The following is a 6,256-nucleotide window of genomic DNA, read 5'->3' on the forward strand; positions in this document are numbered from 1 at the left end:
CCAACCAAGGAGTGATTAATTCAGAAAGCAGGATTGAGATGAAGTGGCAGGAGGCGTTGCAGAGCAGATTAAAAGCTCTCTGCTATGAACAAGCGGTAGAGGACAGAGAAATTTTTAGACATTGGGCAAGAAGGAAAGGCACGGAATGAAGCTCAGTATGCAAGTTCAAACACAGTTCTTTGGTTGGTACCTGGAAGAAGGGAAAACTCTGAGTGGATTCATTATCCTTTGGTGTAAGTTTTCCAGTTTCCTTTTTCCTTCGTATTGCAACACAGGGTTTAATGTACAGTCAGCGGCTGCATCGGTTGTGAGTCCTGATGTAAGCTATCACAGGATGGACAGCTGGATCTTCCTAGCGACAGAAATTCTCATGCATTCCTATTACAGGTTGGATAACCACGCTTTAAAGCGGTTTCCAGGTGATCGCTGGGCTTTGGAATGGTAAGTGGTTTGGGCGTTTTGAGAGCGATTCCACTAGGCTCTCAACACGTGGCAAGGGCGGGGTACGAATTACCATCCTCCATCGCGCCGTAAGGCTCAAGCATCTGGTCTTTCCGATATTACTCTGAGCCATTCGTTTGTGTAGTTGGTTTCGATGGTCCGATTTGGTCGTGCAATTTTGTGGGGCCACTCGTATGATCAAACTTTGCGAGTTAATGTTGAAAGGATTGTGGAGTTTGACTTTGGGTTAACAGTTAACCGTGGGTCCCATTTGTGAGGTTAGCTTGTCCTTTAGTTAGTTTGGAGGGTTATTTTCATGGCAGAATGGCCTTGATTTTTCCAGAGTCCATGATTAAGTCTAGTTTTCGTATATATTGTAACATTATTTTTGGTTTATTGGAATAGTAGGATAGTCTCTTGCTTCAACAAAAAAAAAAAACATACAACACATTTTTCCAATAGTTGAATCAATTTTATAAATTATATTTTATACATAAAATTTAATCCTCATCACAAATTAAAATTGATCCAAATAAATGAAATTAAAATAATAGTATTTAAAAAGATAAAAATGAAGCTATAATCACCCTCAAGCATTTGGATCTTTCAATGCTTTTATATATAATTCAAAATTTGATAATTAGATCTTACTTAAAAATTATGTATTTCTTGCCCTAATAAATATCTATCCATCTTATATTAGCAGTTTATTTTTCACCAAACTATTATTATTTTAATACTTGAATGACTCTTACGTGTAATGTTGATGGGCGGTAGATTTTCTTTTACCATTGGTTAAATATGATTTCAATGAGATTTATCAATGCAATACAATATCATATAATGATTTTATTTCCAATTTATACGTGTGTGATGGTAATGGTTTTAGTTAGTAAATGTGGTTTTAGCTAGATTTCCTACCAAAATAATAATCTTTTCTATCAAAACTTTATTTAATAATTTTATTTTCAATGTATAAAATAAATAAAAATATATATATATATATATGGTTTTTTTTATAAATATATTTTTTATCAATGCAATACAATATCATATAATGATTTTATTTCCAATTTATACATGTGTGATGGTAATGGATATTTATATACCATTTTAATGCTATTTAGTAAATATGGTTTTAGCTAGATTTCCTGCAAAAATAATGATCTCTTCTATCAATACTTTATTTAATAATTTTATTTTCAATGTATAATATATATATATATATATATATATGGAAAATCAACAGTAAGTTCACCCAAAAAAAGATTAATCCCAATCTAAATTTTAAATTTTAGTAACGGAACTTGGACCAACAAAATTAATTCTCCAAAATAAATATATATTATTTTTATGATATTATAATAAAATATAAGATAAACCATAATTACTAATTTTTTAAAAATTAATTAAAATTACCAAAATATTTATATTTTTAATTTACAAGTAACTATACGAGTTTATTGAATAATAAAATTAATATTAACATATTCTAATTTTTTATAATATAAACTAGTTATATTTTATTTGCAAAATTATAAGTGATTAGATATAACGGACATATAAAATCTAAATATAAACTAGTTATATTTCATTGCAAAATTATAAGTGATTAGGCATAACTAACATATAAAATCTATGAAAATCAATGACCCATTACAAATCCATTACAACATTGCTCTGAGTCCACAACATAACCGGTAAATGTCATCCTAAAAGCTGAACATTATTCAGTATATCCAACCCAAAAGACCATAGAGATTGAAATACCCAGGAACAACCTTATAACAAGAAGCAACCCAATGTGGAGACCCATAAAAATGGAGAAAAGTTATTGTGCTACAAAAACAGCACCCGAGTATACCAGGCGTCTCCCCACCAAACTCCAAACACATAACCCAGAGAGAACACCGTACAACAGAGACACGCCACCTGCTTCCAACCACCAGTGAATGTAAAAAACAATGCCAACCCACAACATAACAGAGATATACACCAGCAGAACATGAGGAAGAGTCCACGCCATCCCATGAGAGGCATCTACCATCTTCTCTCACCTAAGCTAAATAATAATTAATCTGCATGACACCACGCTCACGCGATTCCTATTTCGGCCACAGTTTTTTAATTAATGCCCCATGACATATTTCCGCCACAGTTTTTTAATTAATGCCCCCGACATGTGGGGGCATTAGGGAAATATAACCCGAGGAAAAAAACTGGAGGAGAAAAAAAAACATTCTCGTGTTATATTTCCCTAATACCCCCACATGTCAGGGGGCATTAATTAAAAAACTGTGGCGGAAATAGGAATCGCCCCAAGCTCAACACGCATACTAAGAAACCAATTTAATTATCGGATGTCGCCAGCCGTCACCAAATCCCCAAGTGTTATGACAGCGCATTCATAGATGCACCTCTTAGCGCTTCATTAACACCCCATCGCGTAATGAAATTTTACATGTTAATGAAATTTTGGTTTATAACTTTAAAAGCTTCATTTTCTAATACTACGGATGATAAATATTTTTCATGTTGGAAGTTGACAGATTAATTTTTTAGTTAAGTTTTTTATTTTATTGTTATAAATAAAAAAGGTTAGTATATTTTTATTAATAAAATTTTAAATATTAAATAATTTCTATTTCTAAAACTATTTTATTTTTTTATCTTTATCTTATGTAATAAAGAAATTATCATGAAAATTATTAAATAACAAATTATTTTTTGGCATTTATCTCAGGAATTTGATCATTTAATAGAGAGAAAGAGATAATAATAATGGATATTGAGTTCCTTCAAAGTATTGTTCCAATTTTAGCTATATTTATAGCTCTGGAGGGTATACTAATATAAGAAAAAAGAAGGTTGTACTGATCTAAGAAAGAAAAAGGAAAAAGGAAAAATCCATAAGTCAATCTGAACCAGAAATGTAAAGCACCAGAAATATAAAAAAGGTAAAGACTCAATAATTTATATTTCTAAAACTATCTTAAATTTTCATCTTTACCTTATGTAATAATGAAATTACAATGAAAATTATTATATAACAAATTATCTTTTGGCATTTATCTCAGGAATCTGACCATTCAATAGGGAGAAAGAAATAATAATTCATCCCATATTGAGCTCCTTCAAAGTATTGTTCCAATTTTAGCTATATCTATAGCTCTGGAGGGTATACTAATGTAAGAAAAAAAAGGTAAAAAGAAGGGTGTACTGATGTAAGAAAGAAAAAGGTAAAAAGGAAAAATCCATAAGTCAATCTGAACCAGAAATGCCAAGAACCAGAAATATATAAAGACTAAATAATTTATATTTCTAAAACTATCTTATATTTTCATCTTTACCAAATGTAATAATGAAATTACCATGAAAATTATTAAATAACAAATTATCTTTTGAGATGTATCTGAACATTCAATAGGGAGAAAGAAATAACAATAAGGGCATATTCATCCAATATTGAGCTCCTTCAAAGTATCCTTCCAATTTTAGCTATATCTATAGCTCTGGAAGGTGTACTGATGTAAGAAAAAAAAGGTAAAAGGAAGAGTGTACTTACATAAGAAAGAAAAAAGTAAAAAATAAATAAAAATCTATAAATCAATCTGAACCAAAAATATTAAAAAGGTAAAGATCAGAAATGTAAGGTATAATTAGTTAGAAAAAAATTATCATCATATAAAAAAACTTTTTAATAACAATAAAAAGCTAGAAAAAAATTATCATCATTTAAAAAACTTTTTTAATAACAATAAAATTAAATTTATTCCAGGAAAAAAAACATTTATATGATATAATTATAAAACTATGCTATAAATTATCATATACAAAATTACTTTGTCGAATTTACTTAAAAACATTATAAAATACCATAATTTAACAAATACGGCCTTGATTTATACTATATAATTATATTATAGGCATTAATTTAAAAAAAATTATATATTTATCAGAACATTAACACATTAGTAAACATGCTTGTGCTATTTCTAATTTTGCATATGACAAAAAGACAGTTTTAAGGTTCTCCCTGGCAACTGACCATATTTTTGCATTGCATAGAAACATGTAATCAACACCCCGAACCTTCATGATATTTTGTAATGACCCTCCAGTGATTCGCATGTCTCTGGTTAATGTCAAGGAGCTCTGCTTTGGTAAAAGCCAACTGGGATTGCAGCTCTGCCTTTGTCGAAACTAACTGCGATTGTACGCCTCCAATTTTTTTTATGGAGATAATTGATTACTCCTCCAGAGTGATATACGGGAACTCGAAATTTTCTCTTGCTCCGTAAAATCTTTTGTTTTCTTGCTGAATCATCTCGCTGCTCCGTCGGAAGATCCTATAAAACCATAACAGAAACAATTCATTAGAAAAACGGATGCAGAGGCGCAAGAAGTTAGGCGATTGTGATTGTAGTGACACGTACCCTGACTTTGAAAACCCTATACCAAGGTTAAAAACCCTACTTAGTGCTCTCCAACAAAGTGAATAAGGCATTCCAGAAAGCTATTACAATGACTTTATCAGATATTGTTTTGCACATACTTACACAATAAATCCCACAAGGTCAGGGGAAGGCCGACCGAGTTTTCTCCTCCCTTGGGCATGACCCTCAGCCCCTAACAGCAAGAAACATACTTCTTTATGGATGTCCCCAAATCCCTTTGATTAATTTTGTAAACGTAAATAAATCCCTATTATGGTCATGCCATCAAATTACCACTGATATGTTCCACTGCAAAGTGAATAATAGTTGGAATTGGATTTCAGAGATCTGTGGTTTGAGCTTTTTAAATTTTTGACCGGAGAACCCACAGTAATAGAATTTTTACACCAACGTTTCGAATCCCAAATGGGATCCCTGATGATGGATCCCATTTGGGATTCGAAACGTTGGTGTAAAAATTCTATTACTCTGGATTCTCTGATCAAAAATTTAAATAGTTGGAATGCAAATTTAATGACAAATGTTTTATAAATAACTTATTAAACTTATTACTTAAAATATTTCTATTCCATCCTCGAACTTGGCTATACGCAGCGACAGAAAGGTAAGCAACTGGTAAATAATGAATTTCAAACCAAACAAAAAAAATGTTAAGAAACCTGTTACCAACAGAATATTTTTCTTGTGGATTTGTTTTGCAGATGTGAACAGCACTAACGCTTAGAATCCAGAGACGCCGTCAACATTTACAGAATATATTTCCTGTAGATTTGTTTTGCAGATAAACAACACTATGGTTAGAATACAGAGACGCCGTCCATATTTCCATGCCCTGCTTGCAAGATCAAGAGAAAGAAATGTGCAGAGAAACGCGTGCTCGCTCCATATTTTCCAGCAGACGATCCCTGAAGTTTCTTTGGGTACACAAAGTGTTCGGAAATGGCCATGTCATCAAATTACTACAAATATGTGTCAGAAGTAAGGAGCGAGCACGCATTTCATTTGAACATACCTGGAGTAATTTGATGACATAGCCATTTCCGAACACTCTGCCTAACCAAACAAACTTCATCGGATCATGCACCGGAAAATATGGAGCGAGCACGCATTTCACTGGACATTTCTTCTTCATATTGCAAGCAACACTGTGCAGGGCCTCTCTGGCACCAGCGTTGTTATCTGCAAAACAATTCCACTCGAAATATATTATGTAGGGACCAGCTTTCTTAGCATTATTTTCACTTAAAATTAATCATTTTGCTAATCACTTGTGTTTCCGTTACAGTGTGCCCACAGTTGTGTACAACAGGATGGAATATAAATAGTTCACACAAAACATCACCTTTGAGGTACAATTA

General features: G+C 32.0%; 1 long non-coding RNA gene across 1 annotated transcript; it reads right to left on the bottom strand.

Moving 5' to 3' along the window:
• Positions 1–4,412: 4,412 nt before the first annotated feature.
• LOC149156676 (uncharacterized) lies at positions 4,413–6,042 on the bottom strand. Its single transcript, XR_016263416.1, has 3 exons — positions 5,565–6,042; positions 5,001–5,186; positions 4,413–4,790 (listed from the first exon to the last, which is right to left on the bottom strand). It is a non-coding gene; the product is annotated as an uncharacterized LOC149156676 (long non-coding RNA).
• Positions 6,043–6,256: the final 214 nt, after the last annotated feature.

Source organism: Pinus tabuliformis, chromosome 9, assembly GCF_031772625.1.
Source record: "Pinus tabuliformis cultivar Carrire ecotype Pingquan chromosome 9, CPIR1, whole genome shotgun sequence".
NCBI lineage: Eukaryota > Viridiplantae > Streptophyta > Pinopsida > Pinales > Pinaceae > Pinus > Pinus tabuliformis.